A 13,841-nucleotide genomic window follows, 5' to 3' on the forward strand; every position below is an offset into this window, starting at 1 on the left:
GCTCAGCCCCTCAGCCCTAGCCTCCTGATTGGTGGGTGGGTCACCTGACCAGGGCCGACCAATCAGGGAGAGGGGAACCTGTGCCGGCTGCTGATTGGTTGCTGGAGTCAGCCAATCAGGGGCTGCCCCTCAGCCCTAGCCTCCTGATTGGTGCATTATGTCACAACGAGAGGTATCATATTTGATCATTATTTATTAATTATTAAAGGAATCATTAATAATGAGACTTTCTTTTTTTTGCCGCTTGAATTTATGTGCACCAAGGTAACCGCAGCACTTTTCGCAGACATTACTGGCGCGGGAACAAGGTGGCAGCGGCCGGATTTGAACTCACAAGGAGCGGGATGGAAGGCCAACACCTTAACCACAGCTCCAAGTCAGAGATACTGGAAGGCGCCTCTCTCTGTAGCCTTTTGGTTTAGGTGTTAGTTTAGGTGATTCGTGAGGTTCTTGGTTCAATTCCCTAAGGCTTATTTTTGACGTGGATCACCACATAGACCAAAATTTAAGCCATCTTGTCTCGGCCCCTAAAAGCCACCATTCTTTAGTTGATTTAATGTGTTTGTTTGGAAGTCAGGCCAGCTAAAGGACTGTAAAAAACTAAAGGATTGTTTTTCTCAACACCCCCCCATGTTCAGTGTCTGTAGCCTAATGGGTAAGGTGTTGGACTTGTTGTCTTGAGGTTCTGAGTTCGATTCCACTAGGATCTAACTGTGTCCGTTGTGTTTTTTTTTGTTTTTAATGACGCACATAGACCAAAACATAAGCCATCTTGTGTTCCGTCTCTCCCATGTGGCTATGTAGCGTAATGGTTAAGGAGCTAAGCTAGAATGCTTAAGTTTGTGGGTTCAATTCCCTTGTGGTCTATCTTGAATTCTCTTTCAGTTTGCCTCTACATTGTGCTGTTTTGGTTGGTGAGGGAGAAAAAAGCCATTAGCAACCAGGTAGACCAAAACACAAGCCACCCAGTTCATGCATTTAAATTGAATGATTTAGTCAAAGGGATTTGGGTCACTCTGTTAGCATTAGCCATTTTCCCCACATTTGGATATTTTTATCATCATTCACAGGCCATACAAAATCATCTTAAAAATTACCCCTGCATTGTATATTTATCCCACCATACATCCCCACATTGTGATTGGCTGAACCTGGTCAAGTGACTCCACCAGCCAACCAGGCATTGGGATTGAGACCCGGGGGGGATTTAAGCATCACTTGCAGCCCTTGGTTCTTTTGTTGTTCATTTTCTTTGAGAAATCCAGGTGCTGTGGTTGCAGTAGGATGTGTCCAGGCCAGGGCTTATCTTTGTACAGTATTTCCCCTGTCTCTGTTTTTATATTGCCATTGGCCCTATTCTTTTGTGTTTTAGTTTTTTTTTCCCGCCTCCACCTTTGCTGTTACTGAAGGCACAAGGTGTCTCAGACCCTATCGTCTCAAATAATAGTAATGTCTTTTCCTTCACTTATCATGAGTAGTTCTTCTTCTTTCCATAGCTTTAACGTGTCCTGTTCAATCCCTTTTGTGTTGTGTCTTTGAAGCTAACATTCCCTCACTTTATTAGTCTCTACCGCTTCTGCTGGGAGGCTGTTCCATTTCTCTACCACTCTCGGAGTAAAGCTTCTTTACATTACATTTGAGCCTCTAACTCACTAGTTTCAGATTATGACCTTGTTTAACCATTTCTCCTTTTTTGAAACAATCATCCCTCCTGTGATTTGTTAAATGAATTTCAGGTATTTTCTCCAAGCTTATGCATATTGAGATTCCCTAGTCTTTCCTGATCCTGAGCCTGCATTATTTTTATCTACAATGGTAAGTTGAACATTTCCTTTCACTGTAACTCATCTAGTGCTCATAGTTTCCTCAGAGAATGGTGTTGCTTCTTTACATGTAGAGATATATATATAGTTTATTGGTTTTGAATTGCCTTTTCAGCGTTTCTCTTTTTTGTTTTCTTTACTTTACTTTTCTTTTCGCCGTTGTCTTTTCCTTTGTTTTTCATTGCCATTGCCTATCTCATTGTTTTTCTTCTATTACCCATATTCCGTGGTTTGCAGTTCACTTTTTACCTTTTTTTTGGCTTATAACTTTTTCTTGTTGAGGTTTTTGTTGTTGTTGCTAGAATATTGTTGCATCAGCATGAGTTAATATTCATTGTACATATTCCAGATAATGAAACATGTCACATAAGTTATACAATGTAATCAAAGTGCAGATTTGAAACATAAGAAAATCCAAAATGCCCGTAAGTGCCATGTTAGATCAAATTTGAACCATTGTATGGTTTATACACTTGGTCATCCTCTCCATCTGATAAATATGTGAGTGTCACCAACACTTCCCCAATAGTAGGTGGATCAGTCTGTTTCTGTTTCTTGCAATGATTACTTTATTACTTTAACAGATAAAAGTAGGGACCCCAGGAACCTGTGATATTTAATTTTTATATGCTGAGGGATGGCCACCAAAATGTGCAATTGTGGTGAAGAACCTTCTTGGTAACCTCTGAATAATTGACACATCTAAAGACTTTTGCTAAATGAATAAAACTCTACCCCAAATGTTTGGAGAATATTGCATGTTAAGCTCTGACACCCCCACTTCCTGATAAACCGCAAACATTTGGGGAAGAAGAAATCTTTAAAACACACACACACACACACACACATAAAAAAAACCACAAAAATTATAACCAGAAATGAAACCATGTGAATATGGTGCTTGTGTTGACCAAGGAGAGCATGGGTACATATAATAATTAACAATGTTGCAATTGTGAATAACACATTTATATCATTTTATCCAACTTTTCTTGTAATTTTTGAAATTAGGCAAAGATTCCCATATGGAACAGATCTACCAGTTTGTCTATGCCTCGTTTAGCATTTTAATGTTTTATTATTATTATTAACTTCCCCTCTCTCAGTACTGTATGTCCCATTCTGCTCTCCCCTGCTTGCTTCTATTAAATTGAGAAGTCTCCCTCAACAGTTTGTTTCCACTCTGCTTTTAGTTCCCTGGCCGAATGTTCTTTCTCCCAATCGTTTTGCTTTCCCCCTTGTCCCAGTACATTTATTTATATAGCGCCAGCAGATTCCATGGAGCTGTGCTATTTTCTGCCATGCCATGATCATTTCTGGCTGTGAGTGCACCGTCTTCATCTCACATGCCTTTACCAGGGGATTTCCATTGGAGATTTCCACTATCCCTTTTTCCCTTCTGTCTGTGTCCATCCTCATTCTCTCCATGTCTGTTCTGGTCAGTCACATGGATCCTGTATATGATTTTTCTTTCTGAAAATGTAATTATTTTATTGGAGGGGGTTGTAGGTCAGTTGTACAGCCTCTCAATCAGAAGCGGTAGAGTTTAGTAGGGTAATGGAAGATAAACATTTGCCGGGAAATCGTATAGCTCCCCTGAAACAAAGACACGGACACAGGCTAGATGGGCCCTATTGTTCAATTATTTGTGTGTGTGTGTGTGTATTATTATTATTTTTTATATTCCTTTGGTATGTAGTTGTCACTGCAGATTGTAGGAAGTGCTAGCGCCTGTACCTTTAGAGGGAGGCTATAGAAAATGCTAATTTGGTTAGTGAACCAGCTTGGTGAAGCCTTCTGCTTTCCCTCCTCCAGTGTGAGGATTTGTGGACTGTTGTACAAAAGCAAACATAGGGGTTTAATTTGAGTGAAATTGCAGCTCTGGGCAAGATAGTCCTGGCTATTTGTGGATTGTTGCTATAACAGACCACCTCAATATCAGAATATCCTTGACGTTGCTATACATTCTAATTGCCAAATTATTAATACGTTTCTGCTGCGTAAAGAGCTTGGCTGACCCTGTATAATGCATAGCTAAGTCAATGAGATGTCACTGCAAAATCCCTGACCTTTTAATTATGCACTATACAGGAGCAGCTCAGCCCTTCTAGCAAGAGGAACCTGTAAGTAGGGGCCGTATGGACGCTCCCGTCAACCCTCCTTCCAAAAAATACTCTCCAATTAAGGAAGCGATTGCTGGAGACTTTCTCCCGCCTGATGAGCGAAGACAGGCTTATCCTAGTCAAGCAGCAGCTGCCCCTCAGCCCTAGCCTCCTGATTGGTGGGTGGTGTCACCTGACCAGGGCCGACCAATCAGGGAGAGGGGAACCTGTGCCGGCTGCTGATTGGTTGCTGGAGTCAGCTGACTAGGCTCAGCCAATGAGGGGCTACCCCTCAGCCCTAGCCTCCTGATTGGTGGGTGGTGTCACCTGACCAGGGCCGACCAATCGGGGAGAGGGGAACCTGTGCCGGCTGCTGATTGGTTGCTGGAGTCAGCTGACTAGGCTCAGCCAATCAGGGGCTGCCCCTCAGCCCTAGCCTCCTGATTGGTGGGTGGTGTCACCTGACCAGGGCCGACCAATCAGGGAGAGGGGAACCTGTGCTGGCTGCTGATTGGTTGCTGGAGTCAGCTGACTAGGCTCAGCCAATCAGGGGCTGCCCCTCAGCCCTAGCCTCCTGATTGGTGGGTGGTGTCACCTGACCAGGGCCGACCAATCAGGGAGAGGGGAACCTGTGCCGGCTGCTGATTGGTTGCTGGAGTCAGCTGACTAGGCTCAGCCAATCAGGGCCTGCCCCTCAGCCCTAGCCTCCTGATTGGTGGGTGGTGCCACCTGACCAGGGCCGACCAATCAGGGAGAGGGGAACCTGTGCCGGCTGCTGATTGGTTGCTGGAGTCAGCTGACTAGGCTCAGCCAATCAGGGGCTGCCCCTCAGCCCTAGCCTCCTGATTGGTGGGTGGTGTCACCTGACCAGGGCCGACCAATCAGGGAGAGGGGAACCTGTGCCGGCTGCTGATTGGTTGCTGGAGTCAGCTGACTAGGCTCAGCCAATCAGGGGCTGCCCCTCAGCCCTAGCCTCCTGATTGGTGGGTGGTGTCACCTGACCAGGGCCGACCAATCAGGGAGAGGGGAACCTGTGCCGGCTGCTGATTGGTTGCTGGAGTCAGCTGACTAGGCTCAGCCAATCAGGGGCTGCCCCTCAGCCCTAGCCTCCTGATTGGTGGGTATTGTCACCTGACCAGGGCCGACCAATCAGGGAGAGGGGAACCTGTGCTGGCTGCTGATTGGTTGCTGGAGTCAGCTGACTAGGCTCAGCCAATCAGGGGCTGCCCCTCAGCCCTAGGCTCCTGATTGGTGTGTGGTGTCACCTGACCAGGGCCGACCAATCAGGGAGAGGGGAACCTGTGCCGGCTGCTGATTGGTTGCTGGAGTCAGCTGACTAGGCTCAGCCAATCAGGGGCTGCCCCTCAGCCCTAGCCTCCTGATTGGTGGGTGGTGTCACCTGACCAGGGCCGACCAATCAGGGAGAGGGGAACCTGTGCCGGCTGCTGATTGGTTGCTGGAGTCAGCTGACTAGGCTCAGCCAATCAGGGGCTGCCCCTCAGCCCTAGCCTCCTGATTGGTGGGTGGTGTCACCTGACCGGGGCCGACCAATCAGGGAGAGGGGAACCTGTGCCGGCTGCTGATTGGTTGCTGGAGTCAGCTGACTAGGATCAGCCAATCAGGGGCTGCCCCTCAGCCCTAGCCTCCTGATTGGTGGGTGGGTCACCTGACCAGGGCCGACCAATCAGGGAGAGGGGAACCTGCTGCTGATTGGTTGCTGGAGTCAGCCAATCAGGGGCTGCCCCTCAGCCCTAGCCTCCTGATTGGTGCATTATGTCACAACGAGAGGTATCATATTTGATCATTATTTATTAATTATTAAATTGTTAAAGGAATCATTAATAATGAGACTTTCTTTTTTTTTTGCCGCTTGAATTTATGTGCACCAAGGTAACCGCAGTACTTTTTGCCGACATTACTGGCGCGGGAACAAGGTGGCAGCGGCCGGATTTGAACTCACGAGCAGCGGGATGGAAGGCCAACACCTTAACCACAGCTCCAAGTCAGAGATACTGGAAGCCGCCTCTCTCTGTAGCCTTTTGGTTTAGGTGTTAGTTTAGGTGATTCGTGAGGTTCTTGGTTCAATTCCCTAAGGCTTATTTTTGACGTGGATCACCACATAGACCAAAATTTAAGCCATCTTGTCTCGGCCCCTAAAAGCCACCATTCTTTAGTTGATTTAATGTGTTTGTTTGGAAGTCAGGCCAGCTAAAGGACTGTAAAAAACTAAAGGATTGTTTTTCTCAGCACCCCCCCCCCTCATGTCCAGTGTCTGTAGCCTAATGGGTAAGGTGTTGGACTTGTTGTCTTGAGGTTCTGAGTTCGATTCCACTAGGATCTAACTTTGTCCGTTGTGGGTTTTTTTTGTTTTTAATGACGCACATAGACCAAAACATAAGCCATCTTGTGTTCCGTCTCTCCCATGTGGCTATGTAGCGTAATGGTTAAGGAGCTAAGCTAGAGTGCTTAAGGTTGTGGGTTCGATTCCCTTGTGGTCTATCTTGAATTCTCTTTCAGTTCTCCTCTACATTGTGCTGTTTTTGTTGGTTGGTGAGGGAGAAAAAAGCCATTAGCAACCAGGTAGACCAAAACACAAGCCACCCAGTTCATGCATTTAAATTGAATGATTTAGTCAAAGGGATTTGGGTCACTCTGTTAGCATTAGCCATTTTCCCCACATTTGGATATTTTTATCATCATTCACAGGCCATACAAAATCATCTTAAAAATTACCCCTGCATTGTATATTTATCCCACCATACATCCCCACATTGTGATTGGCTGAACCTGGTCAAGTGACTCCACCAGCCAACCAGGCATTGGGATTGAGACCCGGGGGGGATTTAAGCATCACTTGCAGCCCTTGGTTCTTTTGTTGTTCATTTTCTTTGAGAAATCCAGGTGCTGTGGTTGCAGTAGGATGTGTCCAGGCCAGGGCTTATCTTTGTACAGTATTTCCCCTGTCTCTGTTTTTATATTGCCATTGGCCCTATTCTTTTGTGTTTTAGTTTTTTTTTTCCCGCCTCCACCTTTGCTGTTACTGAAGGCACAAGGTGTCTCAGACCCTATCGTCTCAAATAATAGTAATGTCTTTTCCTTCACTTATCATGAGTAGTTCTTCTTCTTTCCATAGCTTTAACGTGTCCTGTTCAATCCCTTTTGTGTTGTGTCTTTGAAGCTAACATTCCCTCACTTTATTAGTCTCTACCGCTTCTGCTGGGAGGCTGTTCCATTTCTCTACCACTCTCGGAGTAAAGCTTCTTTACATTACATTTGAGCCTCTAACTCACTAGTTTCAGATTATGACCTTGTTTAACCATTTCTCCTTTTTTGAAACAATCATCCCTCCTGTGATTTGTTAAATGAATTTCAGGTATTTTCTCCAAGCTTATGCATATTGAGATTCCCTAGCCTCCTGATTGGTGGGTGGTGTCACCTGACCAGGGCCGACCAATCAGGGAGAGGGGAACCTGTGCCGGCTGCTGATTGGTTGCTGGAGTCAGCTGACTAGGCTCAGCCAATCAGGGGCTGCCCCTCAGCCCTAGCCTCCTGATTGGTGGGTGGTGTCACCTGACCAGGGCCGACCAATCAGGGAGAGGGGAACCTGTGCCGGCTGCTGATTGGTTGCTGGAGTCAGCTGACTAGGCTCAGCCAATCAGGGGCTGCCCCTCAGCCCTAGCCTCCTGATTGGTGGGTGGTGTCACCTGACCAGGGCCGACCAATCAGGGAGAGGGGAACCTGTGCCGGCTGCTGATTGGTTGCTGGAGTCAGCTGACTAGGTTCAGCCAATCAGGGGCTGCCCCTCAGCCCTAGCCTCCTGATTGGTGGGTGGTGCCACCTGACCAGGGCCGACCAATCAGGGAGAGGGGAACCTGTGCCGGCTGCTGATTGGTTGCTGGAGTCAGCTGACTAGGCTCAGCCAATCAGGGGCTGCCCCTCAGCCCTAGCCTCCTGATTGGTGGGTGGTGTCACCTGACCAGGGCCGACCAATCAGGGAGAGGGGAACCTGTGCCGGCTGCTGATTGGTTGCTGGAGTCAGCTGACTAGGCTCAGCCAATCAGGGACTGTCCCTCAGCCCTAGCCTCCTGATTGGTGGGTATTGTCACCTGACCAGGGCCGACCAATCAGGGAGAGGGGAACCTGTGCCGGCTGCTGATTGGTTGCTGGAGTCAGCTGACTAGGCTCAGCCAATCAGGGGCTGCCCCTCAGCCCTAGGCTCCTGATTGGTGTGTGGTGTCACCTGACCAGGGCCGACCAATCAGGGAGAGGGGATCCTGTGCCGGCTGCTGATTGGTTGCTGGAGTCAGCTGACTAGGCTCAGCCAATCAGGGGCTGCCCCTCAGCCCTAGCCTCCTGATTGGTGGGTGGGTCACCTGACCAGGGCCGACCAATCAGGGAGAGGGGAACCTGTGCCGGCTGCTGATTGGTTGCTGGAGTCAGCCAATCAGGGGCTGCCCCTCAGCCCTAGCCTCCTGATTGGTGCATTATGTCACAACGAGAGGTATCATATTTGATCATTATTTATTAATTATTAAAGGAATCATTAATAACGAGACTTTCTTTTTTTTGCCGCTTGAATTTATGTGCACCAAGGTAACCGCAGCACTTTTCGCAGACATTACTGGCGCGGGAACAAGGTGGCAGCGGCCGGATTTGAATTCACGAGCAGCGGGATGGAAGGCCAACACCTTAACCACAGCTCCAAGTCAGAGATACTGGAAGGCGCTTCTCTCTGTAGCCTTTTGGTTTAGGTGTTAGTTTAGGTGATTCGTGAGGTTCTTGGTTCAATTCCCTAAGGCTTATTTTTGACGTGGATCACCACATAGACCAAAATTTAAGCCATCTTGTCTCGGCCCCTAAAAGCCACCATTCTTTAGTTGATTTAATGTGTTTGTTTGGAAGTCAGGCCAGCTAAAGGACTGTAAAAAACTAAAGGATTGTTTTTCTCTGCACTCCCCCATGTCCAGTGTCTGTAGCCTAATGGGTAAGGTGTTGGACTTGTTGTCTTGAGGTTCTGAGTTCGATTCCACTAGGATCTAGCTTTGTCCGTTGTGGTTTTTTTTTGTTTTTAATGACGCACATAGACCAAAACATAAGCCATCTTGTGTTCCGTCTCTCCCATGTGGCTATGTAGCGTAATGGTTAAGGAGCTAAGCTAGAGTGCTTAAGGTTGTGGGTTCGATTCCCATGTGGTATATCTTGAATTCTCTTTCAGTTCTCCTCTACATTGTGCTGTTTTTGTTGGTTGGTGAGGGAGAAAAAAGCCATTAGCAACCAGGTAGACCAAAACACAAGCCACCCAGTTCATGCATTTAAATTGAATGATTTAGTCAAAGGGATTTGGGTCACTCTGTTAGCATTAGCCATTTTCCCCACATTTGGATATTTTTATCATCATTCACAGGCCATACAAAATCATCTTAAAAATTACCCCTGCATTGTATATTTATCCCACCATACATCCCCACATTGTGATTGGCTGAACCTGGTCAAGTGACTCCACCAGCCAACCAGGCATTGGGATTGAGACCCGGGGGGGATTTAAGCATCACTTGCAGCCCTTGGTTCTTTTGTTGTTCATTTTCTTTGAGAAATCCAGGTGCTGTGGTTGCAGTAGGATGTGTCCAGGCCAGGGCTTATCTTTGTACAGTATTTCCCCTGTCTCTGCTTTTATATTGCCATTGGCCCTATTCTTTTGTGTTTTAGTTTTTTTTTCCCGCCTCCACCTTTGCTGTTACTGAAGGCACAAGGTGTCTCAGACCCTATCGTCTCAAATAATAGTAATGTCTTTTCCTTCACTTATCATGAGTAGTTCTTCTTCTTTCCATAGCTTTAACGTGTCCTGTTCAATCCCTTTTGTGTTGTGTCTTTGAAGCTAACATTCCCTCACTTTATTAGTCTCTACCGCTTCTGCTGGGAGGCTGTTCCATTTCTCTACCACTCTCGGAGTAAAGCTTCTTTACATTACATTTGAGCCTCTAACTCACTAGTTTCAGATTATGACCTTGTTTAACCATTTCTCCTTTTTTGAAACAATCATCCCTCCTGTGATTTGTTAAATGAATTTCAGGTATTTTCTCCAAGCTTATGCATATTGAGATTCCCTAGCCTCCTGATTGGTGGGTGGTGTCACCTGACCAGGGCCGACCAATCAGGGAGAGGGGAACCTGTGCCGGCTGCTGATTGGTTGCTGGAGTCAGCTGACTAGGCTCAGCCAATCAGGGGCTGCCCCTCAGCCCTAGCCTCCTGATTGGTGGGTGGTGTCACCTGACCAGGGCCGACCAATCAGGGAGAGGGGAACCTGTGCCGGCTGCTGATTGGTTGCTGGAGTCAGCTGACTAGGCTCAGCCAATCAGGGGCTGCCCCTCAGCCCTAGCCTCCTGATTGGTGGGTGGTGTCACCTGACCAGGGCCGACCAATCAGGGAGAGGGGAACCTGTGCCGGCTGCTGATTGGTTGCTGGAGTCAGCTGACTAGGCTCAGCCAATCAGGGGCTGCCCCTCAGCCCTAGCCTCCTGATTGGTGGGTGGTGTCACCTGACCAGGGCCGACCAATCAGGGAGAGGGGAACCTGTGCCGGCTGCTGATTGGTTGCTGGAGTCAGCTGACTAGGCTCAGCCAATCAGGGGCTGCCCCTCAGCCCTAGCCTCCTGATTGGTGGGTGGTGTCACCTGACCAGGGCCGACCAATCAGGGAGAGGGGAACCTGTGCCGGCTGCTGATTGGTTGCTGGAGTCAGCTGACTAGGCTCAGCCAATCAGGGGCTGCCCCTCAGCCCTAAGCCTCCTGATCGGTGGGTGGTGTCACCTAACCAGGGCCGACCAATCAGGGAGAGGGGAACCTGTGCCGGCTGATTGGTTGCTGGAGTCAGCTGACTAGGCTCAGCCAATCAGGGGCTGCCCCTCAGCCCTAGCCTCCTGATTGGTGGGTGGTGTCACCTGACCGGGGCCGACCAATCAGGGAGAGGGGATCCTGTGCCGGCTGCTGATTGGTTGCTGGAGTCAGCTGACTAGGCTCAGCCAATCAGGGGCTGCCCCTCAGCCCTAGCCTCCTGATTGGTGGGTGGGTCACCTGACCAGGGCCGACCAATCAGGGAGAGGGGAACCTGTGCCGGCTGCTGATTGGTTGCTGGAGTCAGCCAATCAGGGGCTGCCCCTCAGCCCTAGCCTCCTGATTGGTGCATTATGTCACAACGAGAGGTATCATATTTGATCATTATTTATTAATTATTAAATTGTTAAAGGAATCATTAATAATGAGACTTTCTTTTTTTTGCCGCTTGAATTTATGTGCACCAAGGTAACCCGCCTTTTCCCGCCTCCACCTTTGCTGTTACTGAAGGCACAAGGTGTCTCAGACCCTATCGTCTCAAATAATAGTAATGTCTTTTCCTTCACTTATCATGAGTAGTTCTTCTTCTTTCCATAGCTTTAACGTGTCCTGTTCAATCCCTTTTGTGTTGTGTCTTTGAAGCTAACATTCCCTCACTTTATTAGTCTCTACCGCTTCTGCTGGGAGGCTGTTCCATTTCTCTACCACTCTCGGAGTAAAGCTTCTTTACATTACATTTGAGCCTCTAACTCACTAGTTTCAGATTATGACCTTGTTTAACCATTTCTCCTTTTTTGAAACAATCATCCCTCCTGTGATTTGTTAAATGAATTTCAGGTATTTTCTCCAAGCTTATGCATATTGAGATTCCCTAGTCTTTCCTGATCCTGAGCCTGCATTATTCTTATCTACAATGGTAAGTTGAACATTTCCTTTCACTGTAACTCATCTAGTGCTCATAGTTTCCTCAGAGAATGGTGTTGCTTCTTTACATGTAGAGATATATATAGTTTATTGGTTTTGAATTGCCTTTTCAGCGTTTCTCTTTTTTGTTTTCTTTACTTTACTTTTCTTTTCGCCGTTGTCTTTTCCTTTGTTTTTCATTGCCATTGCCTATCTCATTGTTTTTCTTCTATTACCCATATTCTGTGGTTTGCAGTTCACTTTTTACCTTTTTTTTGGCTTATAACTTTTTCTTGTTGAGGTTTTTGTTGTTGTTGCTAGAATATTGTTGCATCAGCATGAGTTAATATTCATTGTACATATTCCAGATAATGAAACATGTCACATAAGTTATACAATGTAATCAAAGTGCAGATTTGAAACATAAGAAAATCCAAAATGCCCGTAAGTGCCATGTTAGATCAAATTTGAACCATTGTATGGTTTATACACTTGGTCATCCTCTCCATCTGATAAATATGTGAGTGTCACCAACACTTCCCCAATAGTAGGTGGATCAGTCTGTTTCTGTTTCTTGCAATGATTACTTTATTACTTTAACAGATAAAAGTAGGGACCCCAGGAACCTGTGATATTTAATTTTTATATGCTGAGGGATGGCCACCAAAATGTGCAATTGTGGTGAAGAACCTTCTTGGTAACCTCTGAATAATTGACACATCTAAAGACTTTTGCTAAATGAATAAAACTCTACCCCAAATGTTTGGAGAATATTGCATGTTAAGCTCTGACACCCCCACTTCCTGATAAACCACAAAAATTTGGGGAACAAGAAATCTTTAAAACACACACACACACACACACATAAAAAAAACACAAAAATTATAACCAGAAATGAAACCATGTGAATATGGTGCTTGTGTTGACCAAGGAGAGCATGGGTACATATAATAATTAACAATGTTGCAATTGTGAATAACACATTTATATCATTTTATCCAACTTTTCTTGTAATTTTTGAAATTAGGCAAAGATTCCCATATGGAACAGATCTACCAGTTTGTCTATGCCTCGTTTAGCATTTTAATGTTTTATTATTATTATTAACTTCCCCTCTCTCAGTACTGTATGTCCCATTCTGCTCTCCCCTGCTTGCTTCTATTAAATTGAGAAGTCTCCCTCAACAGTTTGTTTCCACTCTGCTTTTAGTTCCCTGGCCGAATGTTCTTTCTCCCAATTTGTGGACTGTTGTACAAAAGCAAACATAGGGGTTTAATTTGAGTGAAATTGCAGCTCTGGGCAAGATAGTCCTGGCTATTTGTGGATTGTGGCTATAACAGACCACCTCAATATCAGAATATCCTTGACGTTGCTATACATTCTAATTGCCAAATTATTAATACGTTTCTGCTGCGTAAAGAGCTTGGCTGACCCTGTATAATGCATAGCTAAGTCAATGAGATGTCACTGCAAAATCCCTGACCTTTTAATTATGCACTATACAGGAGCAGCTCAGCCCTTCTAGCAAGAGGAACCTGTAAGTAGGGGCCGTATGGACGCTCCCGTCAACCCTCCTTCCAAAAAATACTCTCCAATTAAGGAAGCGATTGCTGGAGACTTTCTCCCGCCTGATGAGCGAAGACAGGCTTATCCTAGTCAAGCAGCAGCTGCCCCTCAGCCCTAGCCTCCTGATTGGTGGGTGGTGTCACCTGACCAGGGCCGACCAATCAGGGAGAGGGGAACCTGTGCCGGCTGCTGATTGGTTGCTGGAGTCAGCTGACTAGGCTCAGCCAATCAGGGGCTGCCCCTCAGCCCTAGCCTCCTGATTGGTGGGTGGTGTCACCTGACCAGGGCCGACCAATCAGGGAGAGGGGAACCTGTGCCGGCTGCTGATTGGTTGCTGGAGTCAGCTGACTAGGCTCAGCCAATCAGGGGCTGCCCCTCAGCCCTAGCCTCCTGATTGGTGGGTGGTGTCACCTGACCAGGGCCGACCAATCAGGGAGAGGGGAACCTGTGCCGGCTGCTGATTGGTTGCTGGAGTCAGCTGACTAGGCTCAGCCAATCAGGGGCTGCCCCTCAGCTCTAGCCTCCTGATTGGTGGGTGGTGCCACCTGACCAGGGCCGACCAATCAGGGAGAGGGGAACCTGTGCCGGCTGCTGATTGGTTGCTGGAGTCAGCTGACTA

Source organism: Spea bombifrons, chromosome 5 (assembly GCF_027358695.1).
Source record: "Spea bombifrons isolate aSpeBom1 chromosome 5, aSpeBom1.2.pri, whole genome shotgun sequence".
In the NCBI taxonomy this organism is placed as follows: Eukaryota; Metazoa; Chordata; class Amphibia; order Anura; family Pelobatidae; genus Spea; species Spea bombifrons.